This window comes from Accipiter gentilis, chromosome 33, assembly GCF_929443795.1.
Source record: "Accipiter gentilis chromosome 33, bAccGen1.1, whole genome shotgun sequence".
NCBI classification, from domain to species: Eukaryota; Metazoa; Chordata; class Aves; order Accipitriformes; family Accipitridae; genus Astur; species Astur gentilis.
The window spans coordinates 2,711,027-2,720,485 of NC_064912.1; positions in this window are offsets into that span (position 1 = coordinate 2,711,027).

The window sequence follows — 9,459 nt, forward strand, 5'->3', positions numbered from 1 at the left end:
TCCTGTGAAACTAAATAGCTTTTTAATGATGGCGTAAGATTTCTGAGCCATTAGTGGCATCCAAGCACGCTGAACTGGCACCTGTTCTACGACACACGTAGCTTCTGAGCACATTGTGCATCACTGGTTTCCCCTTCTTTTTAACTTAACAGTGTGTTCTTGTCACTCCTTCCCAGCTAATCAAGCTCTAACTCATTACTGCTCCCATTGCTTACACCCTTCAGGATCCACTCAATTCAACTTCAACTAATAAAACCTGCTTCCACAAGTCTGTATTTTTGACAGCAGAGATTAATTATGTTTTATTTGTTCCCAGTATGCCTTACACCATCTCATCTTCACACTTTTCCAACTGTTTCCAGGAAGGAGGGTACACTACCAGCAGAACATGCCCATCTGTAAGCTCCAAGGAAATGGGAGCATAAGGAAAATCTTGCACAGTAGTCACATGAAGAGTTACAACAGTAAATTCTGCAGTATAGCCCAATGACTGCTTTTCAACTTCCAAAGCCAGTACTTGGCTTGTAGCTGAACCAAATAGCGGATGCTCAAGGAAAAGAAATGAAAACAAGATGTAATTCAGCAGGCTAAACGTGTATATCTGTATGAAGGCAAGGGAAGACCTAAGAAGTCCTTTCACCACCTGCAATTGTTAGTGCACAAAACTTGATAACCTCTTTCCACATACAGAGCTACAATTTGTTACATACAACTGGTCCACCACATTCTCCGAACTCAACCACAGTATTTATTCATCTTCTTGAACCTGGGCTAATCACCAAAAAGAATCCACCTCGGCAACATTGCCCTTTGTTCTAGCTTTGGCCAAAGCTAAATTCAGAAAGAATTGGGACATTTGGCAGACAGTCCATCCTGAGCAGGCAGGTACATCCCTCCGACTGATCAAGCACGCACGCACACCAAGTAGTAGCAGGCTGCTACTTGTAATTATTCAGAGGACCATATCCCACCCCAGCAGACACCATATGGGGTAGCAAAGCCTCTCAAAGGGACTAATGAAATTCAACTGAAACGGGCTACAGAGAGCAAGGTTTCAATAAACTAGCAATGGTGTACCAGAAGCACACCAAACCATGTGCAGATGTGATTATTTCAGCTCCTGGTTGAAGAAATTCACAGCTGCAAACTAAGAACCCATCTTCCTGAAGAAAAAGGGGTACAAGGCCTGAGCCAACATTATCTAAGACAGCTTAAGCTAGAAAGTGGTTGAAAACTAGATCAGTAACTACTGCCTTTGCCCAGTGGGACTCTCTGGGTGAGACTGGAAGCAGGTTTCCATGAACAGATCCAGGGCTGCAGAACACATCTCTCTACTTACTGATCAACTGCAAAGTACGTGTTTGTGGCTTCCCTTTGTCAACACAATAAATTTTGGGATATAAGGCTTCCCTGCAGGTAGAACAAGGGAAAAATAAGAATAGCAGTTGTTACTAAGCATATCACTGCCAGCGCTTGGTATGGCAATAGTGAGCAGCATCGCGATCCCCTAAAGACATATTTCCACCTACCAGCCCTGCAAGCCTGACTGTGCGTGCACCCAATGGATTAAAGATGTCTTCTCTCACATCTTATCAAGAGAAAAAAAGATTGTGCAAATCAAAGCATGCCGTATCTCAGCTCTGTATCTCTTGGTAGGACTGCACACAGCTATGACTGCTGCTGCTGGAAGGCAGCTGACCACCAGTACCTACAGCAGAATTAAATAACGCTCTGCGCAGAAAGGAATCCAGGTCGTTTCTGCAGCTTATCCAAGGCTAAATTGGAGGCGAACAGGGCAAATCCACGTCCGACACTGGAGAAAACCTGTAACTCTCAACAGCCTCTGGCACAAACGCTCCTAGGAAGAAGTTCTGCCTTCACAGCTTTTTTAAATTCGCTACCACGGCGGCCCCGAGGGTGAAGGCCTCCCTTAACACCCACAGACCCCGGCCGGGACGCTGCCCGGGCGGCTCCCCGCAGCAGGCCCCGGGCCGCCCGGTCCCCGTACGGGATGGGGGGAGGCCCTGAGGGCTGGCGGGCCCGGGACAAGCCGCAGGCCCAGCCGGAGAACCCCCCACCCCCCCGCCCTGGGGGAGCTCCGCGGCGGCCCCGCTCCCCGCCCGCACTCACCATGGCTGCCGGCGGCTCCCGCGGGGCGGCTCTAGGCAGGGCACCGCGCTCCGCTCATGTCATGGCCGGCGGCGGCCGGTGGCGGGGCCTCCCCGCCCATGCACCGGCGACCCCCCGCCGGCCGCAGAGCCCCAGGCACCGCAGGCGGGCCCCCCCCCCCGCCCGGAGAGGAGCTGCCGCCGCCGCCTCCCAGCCCCCGGGCCTCCCCCGGCCGGCGGGGACGGGGAGCCCCGGGGCGCTGGGAAGGGCCGCCGGAGGGCTGGCCCGGGAGGGCGCGTCGGTCGCCGGCGAAAGGGACGGGAAGGGAGGGGAGGGAAAGGGAAGGGAACTCGGCCCGGCCCGGCGCGGCGGCTGTCGGTGCGGCCGGTGGCTACGCCAGGCGCATCCTGCCGCGCACCGGAGAGGCGGCTCTGTCGGCCCCGCCCCACCCTGCCACCGGAAGCGGTCGCCGGACCCCTGCGGCCAATCGCGGTCGAGGCGGTGGTGCCGGCGCATGCGCACCTCTCCGCGGCACGCCGCCGGCAGCCATCTTGGAGAAGGGCGCGGGGCGGGGCGGGGCGGGGGGGGGCAGGGAGGGAAGGTGCACTCCCAGAGGTGCGCCTCGCCCCGCCCCAGCGCGGCTGCGCATGCGCGAGAGGCCCTTCCCGCCCGGGAGGAAGCGGCGGTCGGGCTGGTTGTATGTGCCCACCCGTGTCAGAGGAGCGGGGGGAACGCCCCCCGAGGGGCGGGGATACGTTTGGTCACGCCTCCTGAGAGGCGGGGCTTCGGCAGCACCCAGTTGCCAGCCGCCGGCCACGGGCTAAGGGCACGCGTTGCCTGGCAACGCGGTGGGGCAGCCGTGGGGCAGCCCTGGGCCTGGGCCTGGGCCCGGGCCCGGGCCCCTACCCCGACCCTAGGGGGGGCGGCTGTGCAGCCTCCCGGCTCCTCCCCACCTCCCAGGAGAGTTACAATCTGCATTGGCTTTGTGCCCGTGTAACGAATTAAATAAGTAAAATGAACTCGGGGAGGGGGGGAACCCCCAACCCTGTAAGTCCTCGTTAGCAACAATAAAGAAACTACACGGCCTAGAAACCCCTTCGTGAACACCTAGTCCCATCCCCCAGTTTTAACTCAACCTGGGGCTCTTTGTGGCCCTCAGTTCTCCAATGCCTGACGTGGCCAGGAGAGAAGACGTTAACAGAGAGATCCAGAACGGTGGGTGAATTTAAAAAATGGAAATTCAACCCCTAACTGCTGCCTGCCAAAATCAAGGAGCCAGGACCAACCAGAGCCCCAAACTGATGAAGTTAATACAGATCAAAATACTTATGGTTCCCAAACTCTCCTGTGGCATTAACAGTTATGAGAGACTGCTGAAACCAGCGGCTTAATAGGCTTTAGAGGGGACAATATACATATGGGGATATTGCAAAAGCTTGCACTTACATTAGAGGATTAAAACAAGAGAGGGAGGAAAATAAACCCTCCATGGGGGTGTAACTAACCACGAGGCTCAACAAGAAGATTATGGTTGAGCAGTCCCGTGTCTTTTCCATGGCAGATTTTCTTCCACTTCCATGCTTTCAGCAGAGCGCTGACCCCACGGGTCCCTGTCCTGCTCACCCCGATCAGCCTTTCCCTCTGGGTGGAAACGCTGTTCCTGAGCCACGCAGGCTGATAAAAACTCACCAAGAAGGAGACGTGCAGCTTGCAGCCGAGGAGACGCCTCCTCGTCGCACAGGAGTTAATGTCCATTTGCTGCCACGTGTCAATAAATTACCATATGCACCCCCAGGCAGAGCACCGTCCCTGAAACCTACCTCTCCAACACCTCCAAAACCTCTCCAACACCTCTCCAACCTCTCCAGAACCTCTCCAACACCACCAAAACCTCTCCAACCTCTCCAGAACCTCTCCAACACCTCTCCAACCTTCTAGAACGTCTCCAACACCTCCAAAACCCCTCCAACATCTCCAAAACCTCTCCAACACCTCCAAAACCCCTCCAACATCTCCAAAACCTCTCCAACCTCTCCAGAACCTCTCCAACACCTCCAAAACCTCTCCAACATTCCCAACACCTCCAAAACCCCTCCAACATCTCCAAAACCCATCCAACACCTCCAAAATCTCCCCAACACCTCCAAAACCTCTCTGACACTTCCAAAACCCCTCCGACACCTCCAAAACGCTAGGCCGAGCTGAGCTACGTGCCGTGCCCGCCCGTGTGTTTAACAGAGGCTGGAAGTACCCTGAGACGCCACCTCAGCAATGGTTACATCAAGATATTGCAGCTGCGCTAGCAGAGGGCAGGTTACCATGGTGACCATTAAAAGGATAATCTTATTATCGCCATTTGTTATTCCGAAGGGATTCTTTGTTGACACGTGCTCTGAGGTGCACATTGCCGGCCGGGGAAAACCAGCTGCTGGACACAGACCTGCTGAGCCGTGCACGCCTTGCCTCCGAAGCCATGGAGAAGCATTTCTTCCACCGCTTTGTGTTTTGGGGTGGGTTTTGATTTTTTTTGGCTCTCCAAAACAGAAGCAGCTCCAGCTCCCTGGGCTGGGAGGGGTCTAGTGTGCCGCAGGCACAGAGCAAGCTGGTGGAGACCAGAAGAAAGAAGAGAAACCTTCCACCAAACTGCTGGATCCTTACAGGGAGCTTTTCTCCTCTATTCCTATTTCCCCTGCAAAACCCAAGGGGGTGGAACACTTTTTAGCATGGGATTTGGGGCTGACAGTGAGCTCTGAGCTTTGCAAGCCTTCGTCCCTGCTTTAGAAACATCTGCCCCAAGGCAAAGGAAGGTCTCCTTGTGCCTCGCGTACGAAATAACAGGTCTCACACAGTCCCGTCTGGGACCTCGTGGTGGTGTTGATCCGGGAGAAAACCAGGTGCGAGGACCATGGCTGCCACCAGCACTACTGGAGCATGAGAAGTGTGTCCCGGGAACGCTGCAGTGCCAGACGCCAGGCCTCCTTCATCCCATTTTTTGGGGCTCTGCCCATTGCTGGAAGGGCCATTTAGTAAAGAAAAGAAATAGTCACCCTAATCACTGACTGTCTACAGCCCTTATGTTTTAATTTGGGGCTCCTCCACCTGTTTCCTAAAGAGGGAGGCAGCAAGGCTCAGACTATGCCTGAATCAGCCCCAAGATGGGAGAAGCCATCAACCGTTTTGGTTTTTTTTGTAACTTTGTGTTTTAAAAAAACAGAAGGAAGGGAAATACCATGGAGCCGAATGGCTGTATTGGGAGACCAAGGGAACAGAATTTGTGAAAATAATTTGTTACTGCATGGTTTATCCCTCAATTTTTATTGTAAACATGCACAGAAATGCACTGGAACGTGATTTGAAGCCTTTTCAAAGCTTCCTGCACAGCTCCAGCCTTGATTCCAGCCCGTTTAATCACACATTCAAATATTCACCACATTTAATTGCTTTCTTCCAGTTTTGCAGAGTTTGGGTTTTGCCTTCAGGGTGAGTCTGAGCCTAACGCCAACCCAGCAGCTGGCTACGCTTCACTTTGCATCCAGCCGCATATCTGTTTCTATCTCCTTTTATTGTTCCTACCACAAATTGAGCTGTAACTCATTCCGAATGTGATATGCAAATGAACATCTTACTGCCCTGCCACATAACATAAAATAATTTGATGAAAAGGGTTAAACCGTATTTTATAAGTACAATAAAGAAACTTTGAAATGCGAGGGAAAGTTTTGTGCAGCAAGCCCCAAGCACTCCCTGTCTCCCAAGTGGCTTGGCAATAAGTTTGCTTATTTAGCAAGCTATAAAAAATACAGCAGGTAAAGGCCCTGAGTACAAATCCCTGTGGAAAGTACAGATACGTGCAATTAACTTTAGACAACGACCGCAGCCCGCTGCTCTGGGGAAGGGGTGCTCCCGAAACGCCTCTCCCCACGATGGGTGTCCTTCCTCCTCTGCCTGCCATCGCTCGGTGCCGGGTGCGAGCACCCATAGCCTGGCATCCCAGGGGAGGAGGGCGATCAGCCGGGGCTGTCATCCCGCACCGTCCCGCATCCCCATGCTGGGCAGCCCTGTCAGGACTGTCCGTCCTGGCCAGGGTGGCTGTGGTGGGCAAGGGTCTTCTGTGGCCACTGTGGCTCCTGGCCAGGTTCTCCTGCCTCCACTCCTGCTCTGCTCTGCACCCCGTTGGGATTCATCTGAGACTATTTGGGTTCTCGGGTGCTGTGTTTTCGGCACACCGATTGTATCGCTGGGAATGCCTTCCCAGTTCCCACTGAAGGGCAGCTGCTTCTAGGCTGGAACAAAACAAGCGCATGGGACTAGGGCACTGAGACATGACAGGAGGTCCCCAAATAAACAGGCATGGCAGGGGAGCGCAGGCAAGACCATGCTTCAGACAGGTCTTGCAGGTCCAGTGTTTCATGTGTATTTGAAAGGGAGGCCTGGAAATTCATCCCGCTGTCCAAATCACCCCTTCCAACAGCCTCAGACCTGGAGGAGCAGGGTGGGAGAGAGGCAGCAAGTTACAGCAAGGGAGAAAGGATTCGTTTCGGCCTGTGGCTTTTTTTAAACCTACACAAAGTTCAGAGTCTCTGTCCCTACCTTCTTCCTAGACCTCAAAAAAAACACCCAGGCAATGCAACAAGATGTCCCCACCTGCCCTTCTGCACCTTTCCCTGTTCTCAGCCTCCCACGACTTTGGGAGGGGACCAGCAGAGGTGCAGGTGGCGGCAGAGAAGGAGAGTGGAGCTTGGGCTCCCATGGGCAAGGTCTGTCACCCACCATGAGCTCCTGTGGGGCATCCGCCAGAAGCCACATGGATTCGTGACCGGCCTCTTGGTCTCACGCTTCAGTGGGTGCTGCAAGGCAGCTAATGGGTTTTTATTGCGCTGGGTGCGGCGAGGGGGGAGCAGGGTCCCATCAGCCGGGCGCCGATGACCGGCAAGATCTCCCCTTCTTCCAGGAAGCATGGGGTGGAGGGGGCTGCGAAGCCAGAAGCCATTAGGGGCTCCCCGGGGCTGGGCACGCTCGCCTTTTCCATTCCGTGGGAGAGCAGCCCTTTTTCTCTGGGTTTCTGCTCCTCTCCGCTCGGCCCATTAGCCGAGGCATTAAATTTTAACATTTTTTGTTGCTCCTTGCAGAGCATTCCTGGTGAGTGGGTGCCTGGGTGGGTGCCAGGGCCCTGGCGCCGTACCCAGGGGGCCTGGGGGACCGTGGGAGTCTGGCTGTGGCTGTGGGTACCCGCCTGCAACCCACGGGCAGGAGAGGGGCTCCCCCGGTGCCGGACACTTGCAGGACGCTGCTGCTCCTCCCAGCTCCCAAGGACCAGCATGGCAGCAGCAGCATTGCTGCAAACCCACTGCACAGCCCTGTTGTCCTGGACAGATGTCCCTGCCAGCTCCCCACATTGGCAGGGGGTGACAAGGCGGCACCAACCCCCCCATCAGTCCAGCCAGCAAGGGCAGCCAGGCCAGTGCCTGCAGCACGGCCAGCCCACAGGCAATGCTGCCTGCAGCCCTGCCTGCTCGCACGTCACCTCTGGGAGATGGGCACCCATCCTGTTGCCCAGCCCTGCAACTCCCCATGCCCCGCGGGAGCAGCCTCCAACCCTGACCGCCCACCAGCTTCACCCCCTGTCCCTGCTGATGCCCCCAGCCCTTGCGAAACGCCCAGTGTACATAGGAAACCAGTAAACGGCAAGGTCTGTTTGCAGGCACAGCCCACGGCTGCTGCTCTCGAGGGGCTTTTTGCTGCCCCACAGCTCCCTTGGTGCCAACTGCCCCAAGGACCGTGCAAAAGGGACCTGCTATCCCCACTCCACAGCACAAACTGTCCCCCAGCCCCTCTTTGCTGTGGGTGTCCGGTGAGCAACCTGCAGGGTGACCTCTGCTCGCCATGGGCAGGCCCAAGGAGAACGCAAGTCCTTGAAGTGCCTTGGAGTAACGAACTTGGCTTAATGGCAGGAGAAATGCTCAGGCTTGAAATAGCTGATGGAAGTAGATGGCTTGAGGATGAGCCCTGCTCTGAATCACAAAGCTTCCACTGCTCCTGGCCTTGGGCAACATGCGCTTGCCCAGCTCGGCCGTGCACACGCGTGTACGCTGAGCTCGGCCGTGCACGCGCATATATGCTGAGCGAAGCCGTGTACACAGGCATGTGCTGATCCCAGCCGTGCACACGCACACCGACTCCGGCTACCCCCTGCTTAAGCACACCTACAGCCGTGGAAAGAGAGTACGGGCAGCCGGGCTTCCTACCCACGCAAGCAACCCCAGGGGACATGTCTGCACCATGGCAGCCGGAGGCAGATCTGAGGACTTGGCCATGGGGCTGGGGTCTCTGCTGAGCCCCGGCCCCGCATCCCAGATCGGGACCAGCGTGGGGTGGCTGAACCCTATCAGAGCTGCGAAGTGTGGGCACCTCGCAGCCTCACGTGGGGGACCGTCTAGCCCAGCACCCTTCTAGATGCATAGAAGAATGTAATGGAAATGAGTTTGGGCTAAACCATCCTGCAGATTGGGTCCCCCTCTCCCTTGGGGCAGCTGTGCAACGAGGACAGGACCCGTGAGCAGCACAGCCGGGAGCTTTCTGGCCACGAGAAATTAAAAAGCCATCGATTTTTGCCATTAGAGGGGGTGTGGCTGCAGCAGATGCGTTGCAAGCAGAGCCACGCACTGAATAATTCACGGCGAGAGATGACGAAGCCCATGGCTGCGCTGGGGAAGCCTCTCCACGTCCTCCCACTGCTGCCTCCCAAGGACGTGGCCTTTGCTTCTGCCCCAGGGCGTTGGATGCGCGCTGGGGTGAGGGACCGGCACCGCTCTCGGTCTTGGACCTGGGGGGCACGTGCTGGTCCCTGAGGTGGTCCCAACAGACAGGGAATGGCAAGAGACTAGAGCTGCTCAGCGAGGGCATGAGGCCACATGGGCGAGGGGGCTCCTGACCCGGTGTGCTGCCCCCGAGGTGGCCCAGCTTGTCCTCTGGGAGTAGCCAGACATTGCTGGCATGGCTGCCCTGGCTTGCACCGATGGTACACAGCCACCCCTTTTGGGGCCGGGACACCCATCATAGGGCAAAAATGCCACTTTTGGGGCAGGGACACCCCTGGCGGAACAAGGACACATGTTGTGGGGCAGGGACACCACTCACAAGGCACCATGATGGTCTTGCCGTACCTGGTTGGGACCGGCACGCTACCCCCCGCCATGCCCCACCATGCCTGGCCATGCAGCGGGGAGCAGCCCCCCAGGAATGGCTCCCAGGGCACCTTCTCCACTATCGGCAGGGCACAGAGCACCCAGGCTAAAACAAATCCCCCCTGGGTTGTGCCATGTCCCCCACACCAAGGTCTGGCCAGGCCAG